This window comes from Macadamia integrifolia, chromosome 11 (genome assembly GCF_013358625.1).
Source record: "Macadamia integrifolia cultivar HAES 741 chromosome 11, SCU_Mint_v3, whole genome shotgun sequence".
Classification (NCBI taxonomy): domain Eukaryota; kingdom Viridiplantae; phylum Streptophyta; class Magnoliopsida; order Proteales; family Proteaceae; genus Macadamia; species Macadamia integrifolia.
This window is the reverse complement of record NC_056567.1, coordinates 32,078,425-32,090,241: the sequence shown is the minus strand read 5'-3', so window position 1 is coordinate 32,090,241 and position 11,817 is coordinate 32,078,425.

The following is an 11,817-nucleotide window of genomic DNA, read 5'->3' as shown; positions in this document are numbered from 1 at the left end:
TCAATTATGTTTCTATTTCTAGAAACAGAAATTTATGTTTTTACTGTTTCTTGAAACATGAACGGCATAAACATTATCAAACGGGCCCGAAGATTGTCCCACGATTGACATCTTTTTCTTTTTTCAGAGAGAGAAAGAGAGAGAGAGAGAGAGATGTAAACAAAGGCACCGTTTGATGAAGTTTCTACCATTACTATTTCAAAAAACGGTTGAAACATAAATTCATGTTTCTAAGAACAGAAATGGATTTGAAGATGTTTGGTAAACCTTATTTTCTGGAAACATTTCCGATAGAAATGGTATTTGATAAATATTGTTTCCAGAAACGTTTCTCATATGAATTGTTTTTTATTTTAAAAAATGACAATCCCAAATATGTTAATTTTGAAAAAAAAACTCATACCCTACAAAATATTATACAGTGCAAGTATTTAAAATATGACAAAAGTCTAACATCAATTTCAGAAAGATCGTCATGGTCGTCTAACTATCACCTTTGTTTATGTCCATCTTCTTAATAGCATCCAGGATATCTGTGTACATCCTTATCTTTTCATCCGATACATCAATCTCTCTTTCAATAGTCTATACCTCTCCTCTTCACCTTTGATGGCTCTTTCCAAATACCCCTTCACAAATTCAGACGATGGTGATGATGAAGAAAAGTGGCATTCAACCGTCGAATTACGTGTTCCACAATTAGTTGTACGTGCATTTGATGAACTGCAGTCACTAGAAATCCATCGGAAAAATGCACCCTCAATCTTGGGCCTGTATTAAATTGAACTGAATTACAACAATAATTCGCATAACATATATAATACGTAGTGTTAAATATGATAAATAGTTATACCCCAGTAGATTTAGGACAACACTAGAATCGACGAATAAAGTTCACTATGGTCTTCGTGACGCGTACCTTACACTACCCTTTGCCACAATCACATAATCGCCTCGGACATTTGAAATACGCTCTACCTATATACCTTGTTTGGTTGTGAACTTATTACACAAACCATAACAATATTCACATTTAGCTAGTACGTTGTCACTTGAAGACATCTGTGGAGCACAAATACTACTTATCAACCCAAAGTATCATTTAAAAAAAACAATAGTATTTTTAAAAGCCTTTGTAATCACATTATACAACAAATATGACAGCAGCACACCCATCCAATATAGATAATATTATGGAAACAACAAAATTATCAAGTACTTTAAGTACATTAACCTGCTAGATGTGACATTACTCAAAACATTTATAAACATATAACATATTCCGACTATCATCGACAAAATTTACGATCTACCTAACGAAATCGTAGCCATTCTCCTCGATGTAGCCAATTGATTAGCTATATTTATGCGTACTAAGGACATTTCTCTCGCATAGCGTCTCTGGGTCGTATCAGATGTTGAAACACGATATACCATGGGATCGGGATTCATAGGGTCCTCAACAGGTTGTTCACTTCCAAGCTCATTAAATAATTGATCTTGAATTGGCTGTTCCTTGATGTAATTGTGGATCCCACAACAAGCGACTATGATTCTTGTCTGATCTTCTATATCGCATACCTTCATACTCCTTAAAATTTGGAATCTATTTTTCAAGACACCGAATGTTCTTTCAATAACATTGCGCAATAACGAGTGTCTGTGATTGAATAATCCCTTTGCTGTTCTAGGCCCAAGTCTACCCTCACCATAATCTTGTAAGTGATACCTTTCTCCCCAAAATGGCACCAAATATCCTAGTTGATTGGAGTAGCCCGAATCAACAGCATAATACTTGCCTTGTATTAGATCGGAAAACATGTATGGAATTAGATATGTATTCAATATCATACATATATAAAATGACAACTATAAATTAATAAGATATTTATACCTAGTGGTGGATGAAGGAACCCTAGGGTATCATTTATTCTTACTTCTTCAAAAACCCTGGCATTATGTGCACTACCTTCCCAACCCGTATACACAAATGTGAATCGCATGCCAAATGAACATGCACACATAACATTCTATGTGATCATACACTTTTGATTTCGATACCGTGTTTCCTCTGACCTAGTTACGATGGCACTGATATGGGTGCCATCAATGCAATCCTAGTTTTCAGTCCATTTAATTGTGTAAAGTGCATCGAAATTTTAGGAAAAACTATGAATAAATTTGTTCAATCCAGATAGTAAGTTGCTTTGAAATATAGATAGAACTTTGGATTGTTGACAATCTCTGGAGGTACCACTTGGAAATTCGGTGGCCTAATTGTCTCAAGCGACCAATAAAGCATAGCTTGTAAGACTGTGTGGAAGACAACACTAATCATCTGCCTCGACCTCTGAAATCTCCATTGTGTTTGTCTATTACTCAAACCTTGGCCTACTATCATGAGAACCATTGCAAGATGTTCATCTACTCGAATGTAACACTTGTCAACTAACCAGCTTCTATATACCATTCTATCTCTCAAGTTGAGGAAGACATGTCTTCTAACTCTAAACTCTCAATAGCACACGTCTGCATGTCCTGCGAGAACCTCAGCTACCATTACAGCTTCTACGTAACTACTATTCTTTAGAGGTTCTCGCAACCTATATGTACTTAGTAGATTTTGGAATTAGAATAATATACGATATCGTCATCATCACTAGATGACCCTATCATGTTGGTATCGGGCTCATTTGACATCCCTGTAATTATGACCACATTCAGCATGCCATAAGCTTAGCTTGGCTATGTGTAATATCAATAGCATTATTTAAAAAAAAATAATATAAAAGATATCCCAAAAACCACATCCATAAACCTACCTACTAAGGTCCACAAACATTATCTTACTAGTCCACATCACATAACCAAATTTTCCAACCTTGGTCTAAAAAGCATGCACCCATCATGAAAGCATTATAAACAACAACTTTCTACATTACTATCTAAATTTTGAGATATCTACCATAATGTACTAATGAGTTAAAAGACTCCTCCAATACTATAAGCCTCATAAGTCACAATCAATACATGTCGTATATGCAAAAATATACATACTATCCTATAATATGTAGTTAAGAAAGTCATCAAACACTCCTGGAAATCATCATAAATATAAACCATAGCCATTTCCTGTCAATATGCTATTATATGTAACATCATGTATTAAAGAGATAACAAAAAGCATATACCAATCCAAGAACAGTTTGAAATCATTATGCATATTGAAACAAATAAAACACATGCAACATAAGTCAAGTGTTAACATCCAAGTCAACATAAGAAACGTATGTCAGTAAGAAAGAGTCATATAACAGTTCCAAAAAAAAAAAAAAAAAAAAAAGTCCAACTTTTCTTTACAAAACCATGTATTCACAAACTCAATCAGCTCACAGGATATCCTTCAAGTGCCAGATCATCCACAACCTCCTATCTAGCCTAACTTCCACGAATGACAAGCGCCAACCAGGATCACAATGTATCTTATGCTGAGCCAACACATACAATTCCGATAGAAGATCTTCTAAAGTGTCAAGGAGCTTCTGACAGCTAATCATATTGCCCATCGTACATTGGATCAGAAGGTCTAATAATGGCTGAAGTGGTAGAGGAATTTCCCTTATCCATCTTCCATTGTGCGTGTCTGGCTCTTCCTCCTACGATCCATAGGAGTCCTGTCAAGATGCCACTTGGGATGCGCTGATTTGTTGGGTGAGCCACTACAACCTTTACTTTCATTAGGATCAGTCTCCTGAAAATCATCATCATTAATGGCAAGATTAGTGGACCTCGGAGTAACAGCTGTAGTTTCTTCTATATTTAGCCCACTCTTAGTTTGTCTGTAATCCGAAGAGTTTTGTATAAGTAATCAACACTTTTTATGTAAGTAGTACATTTCTAAGTTTCTATAAACCAAATAAAATATTCATACCTGAATAGCAGAATCCCACACAGAATCTTCAGTTGTAGCTGTCCTAGCATTTGCATCCCGTCCGAATCCTGTTGTATCTAACAAATGCCTGAAGTTGTTGTACTCCTTACGTAACTTGTTCATTTTGTTACGCAGTTGCTCCCTCGCAAATGGTCGATTGAATTCGGATTCTAACCCTTTTGCAATATTTTCCCATCCTAATTTTGTGAAGGTGGAGTTGGTCTTTTGACCTTTTCTTATATTCTCAACCATTTGGTTGACAAATGCTCGTAGCTCAGCCTCATTCCAGATAATAGAGTAGCTTTTGGGGGTAGGGGTTCTTGGTGATCTCATAACTCTGAACATGCATAATTAATTAAGCAAACATTTCGCATATGTAAACTAGTTTTATTCACATCAATGGTGCATATCCTAAACAAAACTTGAGGAATGAAAAGAATCCTATTTGCAACATATTTACTACTATTAATGAGATAAATAGAAGTTGCATTGGAAGTAAGAAAAAAAAATGGATGAACACAAAGGTACATAGCATGCATCATGGTTGATGGATGTGCAAAATTATCCAATGCATTATGTTCATACCTAAACCCTCAAACATTGGTTTCAAATACTTTCAAAAGGGAAGTTAAAAAAAGATGAAACTGAAAGCCAGACCTAGAAAAATACCAACAACAACAAAACAAGACATGAACAAAATACAAACAGAAGAAAGAAAAAAAAAAAAAGGATAGAAATGGAAATGAATTAGTAACTACCATAGCAACTGTTAAATTTCATCATATTCATTGTTTTGAGGAGGAAGTATATGTGGAAATTTAGAACTGGATGAGGTCAACAAACAATATAAGGTAAGGATATTGGCCACTGAAATGCAATACAATACATATGATAGTGAGAAGAATCATCTATCAGGAGATAAAACATGCAATCCTTCAAAGCTTAAAGAAGATTTTGTGTGATCCACTTACTTTTGTTTTTCAAGCAAAGCACTGATGCCAAAGATTACTTTGATGTACTAGGAGACAGAGAGCTGGTGATATTATACAGTGTTAGTGCACAATAAGGAAATCCTGCAAATCAAGGAATCAATAATAAGTAGAATTTACAGGATCAAACTCATTGAAGGTTTGAAACACTGGCATAGGGCACCAATTCGTAAATATGACAGTATAAGCTACACATCTTATGAATCTTGGTCATAAAAATGGACTTCTTCACATCTTATTAACATGTTATCAATAGAGAAGCATAGATATTAGCAACATATAAAACACAGCTTCCAAAAAAATTATTTCAAACCTGGAAATTATGAATAAAACCATGTTTTAGATTAACCCCTCAAAAACTATAGTCCAAACCAGACCTGTAGGCAATTGAAATAGTAGAAAAAAAAATTTGAACACTCTTGTCTATTGTAATCATTAGTAATATCTTTGGCAAATTGAAAGAGATGAAATGCATGCTTCGGCTAAATCTGAACATAATGAACTTCCTATTTTACAAAATGAGGTTATTGTGCCTTGAAACTAGAAATTTTAATAACCAAAATAGTTGTTGACCCTTTGAATTTTCATTCACTAAAAAAATAGTGCTACACATATAGTGCTTCGGATTGTGTATCAGGGTAGAAGAGAATAGCATATTTCTGGGGAAGATATGTAGGTACCTTTCCCTGAAATTCAGCATCACAGAGACCCAAATAAGGCACCAACATAGATTAACCATAATCATCAGTGAGCAACCCTAATTTTGATTTCCATTAGTTCAGAGGAAATATAGGTGAAAAGATTAGGGTATCTACTGAGAATAGAAGTTGAAGAAGCCACGCTTGTAGTAGAAGAGACTTGCAAAATTGAATCCAAAAACGGTAAATAGGTAAGGCACTTGTTAGAGGAAAAGATAAACCCTCACTCAGAGAGGGGCTTCGAAAAAGGTAGAGTACCACAGGGCATCGTTCTACAGTTTTCTGAGTAGGGAGGATTTAACATACCTTGATAAACCTAGGGCACACAATGATTGAGAAATGCTTCCCACTCAATCCAATCGCACAACGAAGTTAAGTTGAACAATCGGAGGTAGAAAAGAGAGGGGCGAAATTGAATCTGAAAACTGTTAGGTTGAAAAATCAAAGGTAACAGTTGCTTCCAAAGTCCTCTTCCAAATCGCTTTTCTAGGAAATACAATGGTACATCTTCATGGGTCCGACTATCATCGTATGACGAATCACTGCAACTTGAGGAGACAACTACTCTGCCTTTATGAGAGCACAATTGGATGACAAATCTCTACAAAACTAGAAGGAATTGTTGCTTTGTGTATGCAGTTAGAGGTGGGAGCCTCTTCTGTGCTTTCCTCTTTCGAAATAGGCCTTGCGATTTTCATCGGGGTGGGTGAATTTTTTGAGTAAAAATTGTTTCCAGAAACGGCAAAACTTGTGAGAGTCGTTTCTTCTATACCATTTCTCGAACCAGAAATCATAATAAATTTATATTTCTATTCATAGAAATAGGTGAAACGAAACTGTTGTAACCCGGTAGTCACTGAGAGGGGGGTGAATCAGTGAGTCCAATTTCGATCCCCAAAACTGTCCGATGTCTAGACAAGAAAAACCTGATATATCTGTCCCTATTTACACAAAATTGTATACATACTCAGCCTCTCATAGGCACTTCCAAGTGTGCACACCCATTCCACATTTTACGCACTTCAAAATAAAATACAAGCAACAAGCACCCACAACACAGGGTTTTTACGAGGTTCGGCAATATACTTACATCCCCGGAGTAGTGTCTGTAAAGGCTTCGTACCTACTCAATACACTACTTTTGACTGCATCCACAGTTGGGAGCCCCCACATCTAATTTTTCAAGTCGAATCTGAGATGGCATTCGCAGTGTCGGTACAATGTGTTGCACCCACTACACGGGAGCACCCACTCCCGGTGCTTAGCACCCACTACTCAATAAATAATACAATAAATTTGGGTTTATATCAATGTTCTACATTTAAGCCTTACCTAACAAATACATCTACAACTAGCAAGCATGCTTACAGTTCATCCACAACTAACCTAGCATGTAAACATTCATCTACAACTAACCCTAACATACATACATATTATCATATATGCATATAATGTAAATTCTAGGGTTAAAAAATCTTACAGCCCTTGTCTGTTGTTAGTAGAGTTGTCTCAGAGCATAGTCTCTACACACTGGAATCCTCAACTACCATCTAGAATAGGAGACTCGAATCTTCAAGTAAGCTCAACATGGCTATGGCATCTCACAAGTCTTCTTCATTGTCTTCTTGCATTTCAAAGCACAAATAGAAAAACCTTCTCTTCTTTTCTCTTTTCTCTTGGCTTTTGATCAATAAAACATCAAGAATATTCAACTACCTTCTCGAGCCCACTTTAATGGAGTAAAGACACTTTCCATCATGCAATAAACCTCATTTAATGATCAACAATCAAGAGGGAAACTTCTTATACCAAAACCATAGCCTTCCTTCACTCATAACTCATTTTTCTTGCTACCATGGTGTAGGGCTTGAAAAAATGAAGAAGTAGCAACTTGGTTCACCCAAATCCGAGCTAAAGTGAGGGAGATATGACCATTTGTAGTTGAAGCAATGAGATAGCCTGAAATGGAATCTTTGTAGGGGTGGCGTAGGCTACACCGGCGGCACTCACAACAAAGGCGCAGATCTAGCCGTAGAACTCATCAAAAGGTATCTCCTAATATGAACCGTCCGATTAAACCAACGGACAATAGATCTAAACCATAGGATTTGAATCTCTCAAAGTCAAAGATGACGTCAGCATGACAAAGGCACTGACATCGTCAGACGTGTTGTCGACTTACCATTGGCTACGTCAGTGCAGATTCTGGATCTATGTCAGCTTAACCCATAAAGGAGAATCATTCAAAGACCATTAGATCTTGATCTTTAAGATCTAGTTGATCCAGATCTAAAGGATTGGAATCTAAGCTTCAGTGATGATGCACATGCGACACACACTAGTCAATGCATTATGGTGTAGCGCGCAGACCATCATATCTAATACACTCCACCAATAAGAAGCCTCGGGTAAGCATCTTCAATGCAAGCTCTTGCACAAAATGTCAGATATGAATCTGATCGACGTGGCTCAATCTGAGTCGTGTATTAAGGACCCCTCTGATTCTCTTATATACACATAAGCCCATGCCTTCATATTTTCAGTGCTAAACACCCCTCATCAACTAAGACCTTTAAAATCTTAAAATTACACAAAAGCCCCTGAAATTTCAAAATAAAAATTTGGAAAATCTACCCAACACCGAGAGCAAATCTGTTGATTTTTCAGTTTGATTTTTTAAACTGGCTTCACGGAAACACATGTAACTTTTTCATACGATATCCGATCGAGATAAAACGAAGTCCGTTGGAACCGCAACTGTATGCTCTACAACTTTTCGGAAGACCTCAACATCTGAATCAACTATGTAAAAGATCAAAATGCTCCTATATATTTCCAATGATGCATCTTCCTCATACAGAATCGAAACACGATGAAATCAGAACCATTGGAAAGAACAGATTTTTGTCGTATTGTTACATGGAGAACACTTCTTTTGAAAAATTTATCTTCAATGCTTAAATTGCCCTTGACTGTCATAAATACCGTAACTTCTTCATACGATATCAGAATGCAACAAAATCAGATGCACTGGACTAGGTAAATTACAGTCTATCTTTTTTCATGAGAAATGGTCTTTTAAAAATATCATTTTCACCACTGAAAATGCCCTTAAGCGTAAATAGGTCAATTTTATCAGTTTTGACCAAAAAACCCACACCACCTACTGAGGATGTATCAAACCACTCCATGTATACCATGTGGCTCTATTATCTCAGCAGTGACACTGGACACTGCCATATCATCATTTCCATCCATGTGACCCAAACTGGCCATGTCATCATCGCCACGTGGCCAGATTGCCAATGAGGATAACCATAAAACAACAATCTTCCCCTTTGGAGTTGTTGGCAACCACCTCGTCACTAATGCACTCCAAAGTTTCGATAGTAACTCTCTCCCCCTTTGACAACAAGTATAAAGGGTGAACCTATAGACTCCCCCTGAGTCCAATATGAGGGTAGCAACATCAAGTAACTTGCTCCCCCTCTCCCAATGCGACTAGTGCTTGGGAAGAACCACCACTCCCAGTTTCTGTCTGAGGAACTTAGACTGATATTTGGGAAGTGGTTTAGTGAAGATATCAGCCACCTACTCTGCTGTGGGAACAAACTCCATCCTTACTTTACCTTCCATCACCTTGTCTCTCAAGAAATGATACCGGATAGCAATATGCTTCGTTCTAGAATGCATCACCGGGTTCTAGTAGATGTTGATAGCACTAGTATTGTCACAATATAGTGGCACTGCCTTCTCAACCTCCACACTCAGATCCTTCAACATCTTCTTCATCCACAACACTTGTGTACAACAAGATGTAGCTATAATTTTTTCTGCCTCGGCAGTTGAAAGAGAGATTGACTCTTGCTTCTTACTATGCCATGCCATTAAACTGCTCCCTAAATAGAATGCACCACCACTGGTGCTCTTCCTGTCATCTACAAATCCGGCCCAATCTACATAAAAAAAAACTGACAAACTAAAGCTCTTGATTTTCAGATGCCATAACCTAAACTCACTAGTCCTTTTCAGATATCTGAAAATTCTCTTCATTGCTGCCTCATGTGTCTCTTTTGGTCCTACTTAGAATCTGGCTACCATGCACACAACTTGTAAGATGTCAGGCCTACTAGTTATCAGATATAATAGGCTACCAATCATTGACCTATACGAGGTGTGATCAACTAATGGAGAGTCATCTTCCTTGCTCAACTTACACCCAGTCATCATAGGTGTACTAACTGGCTTGCAATCCTCCATGGTGAATCTCTTCAACATCTCCCTCATATATTTGGACTGAGATATGAAGATACCTTCCTTTTTCTGACTGATCTGCAAACCCAAGAAGAATGATAGTTCACCCAACATGGACATCTCAAACTCATCTTGCATCCTCATTGCAAAATCTCTGCATAACTCATCTTTATGACCTCCAAAGATGATATCATCTACATACACAACCACCACAAGCTGACTGCTTTCTTCAGTTCTGATATAAAAATTACTATCCACTAAGCCTTTCTTGAAACCCAACTTGCACAAGTAAGAGTCCAATCTGGAGTACCGTTCCCTTGGAGCTAGTTTCAAACCATACAATGTCTTCTTCAATCTGCACATAAGAGTAGGGTCCTCACTCAGTTGAAACCCATTAGGTTGCTTTATGTAAACCTCATCTTTTAAGTTTTCATTTAGAAAAGTTGATTTGACATCCATCTGATAGACCTTGAACCCCTTGCACACTGACAAAGCCAAGAACATTCTAATAGCCTCAAGTCTTACCACTGGAGTAAAAGTTTCCTTAAAATCAATGCCTTCCACTTGAGCATACCCCTTGCATACAAGTCTTGCTTTGTTCCTCACCACTTGACCATCTTCATTGAGTTTGTTTATGAAAACCCATTTTGTACCAATCACATTCTTGTCAACTGGCCTAGGGACTAGATTCCAAGTGTGATTCCTCTCTATCTGATCAAGTTCTTCATTTATGGCCTCCATCCAACTCTCATCATTGCTTGCCTCATCAACAGCTTTTGGTTCAATCTTCGAAAGAAGAGAGTAGGTGTTGGTCTTCATTCTTCTAGTCTGAACACCTACAGTGGGGTCACCAATGATTAACTCATCTGTTTCCTGTTGATCAACTTTGTTGTGTCTCCCTTGCTCATCTAAATCTATCTCAGCCTATTTAACATTAACCTCATCTTTGCTTTTGGGTATACTATCAACCAGATCATTCTCATCATTAAGATCTTTAAATTCTTGAAGTTCATTTCCTAAGCCTGAAGGAATATCCATTTTTTCATCAACTGTGCCATCAACACTCTCTACAATTTTTTCAAGTTTGTTGTTGTAGCATCTATAGGCCTTACTTGAAGTAGAATAGCCTAAAAATATGCCATCATCAGCCCTATCATCAAACTTACACAAATCTTGTGTTATGTTCTTGATGTAACACTTGCTACCAGAGACCTTAAAGTGTCTTGTTGTAGCCTTTCTTCAAAGCCAAATTTCATATGGAGTCTTGCTTTCATGAGGTCTCAATATACATCTGTTATGGATGTATACTGCAGTTAGAACTGCCTCCTTCCAGAACTTTTTACCCATGTCATTTTCTGCCAACATTGTTCTAGCCATGTCCTGCACTATTCTATTCTTTCTTCTGCAATACCATTCTGTTGGGTGTTCTTGGAGCTAAAGTTTGTTTCCTGATACCATGCTCATAGCAGTATTCTTCAAAATCATCCCAACTGTACTCACCTCCTCTGTCAGATCTCAGACACTTTATCTTCTTCCTTGTCTGATTCTCAACTTACTTCTTAAAGATTTTAAATCTTTTTAAAGCCTCCGACTTATGTTTCAAGAACATCACCTACACCATTCTTGAATGATCATCAACAAACAACATGATGATCTCTCTCCTAAGGTGCTAGGTGTCCTCATAGGACCACATAGGTCTGTGTGAATCAACTCCAATGGAGAACTGAAATAGTACTCCTTAGACTTGTAGGAGATTCTGGTTTGCTTTCCCTTCTGACAAGATGCACATATAGGATTAGAGAGCTTCTTCAACTCAGGAACATCTTTTATTGCCTTCTTCGAAGAAATCTTGGTAAGGTTCTTGAAACCAATATGCCCAAGTCTTTTGTGCCACAACCATATCTCCTCATCTATGATGATTATGCAAGAATATTTTTCTTACTCT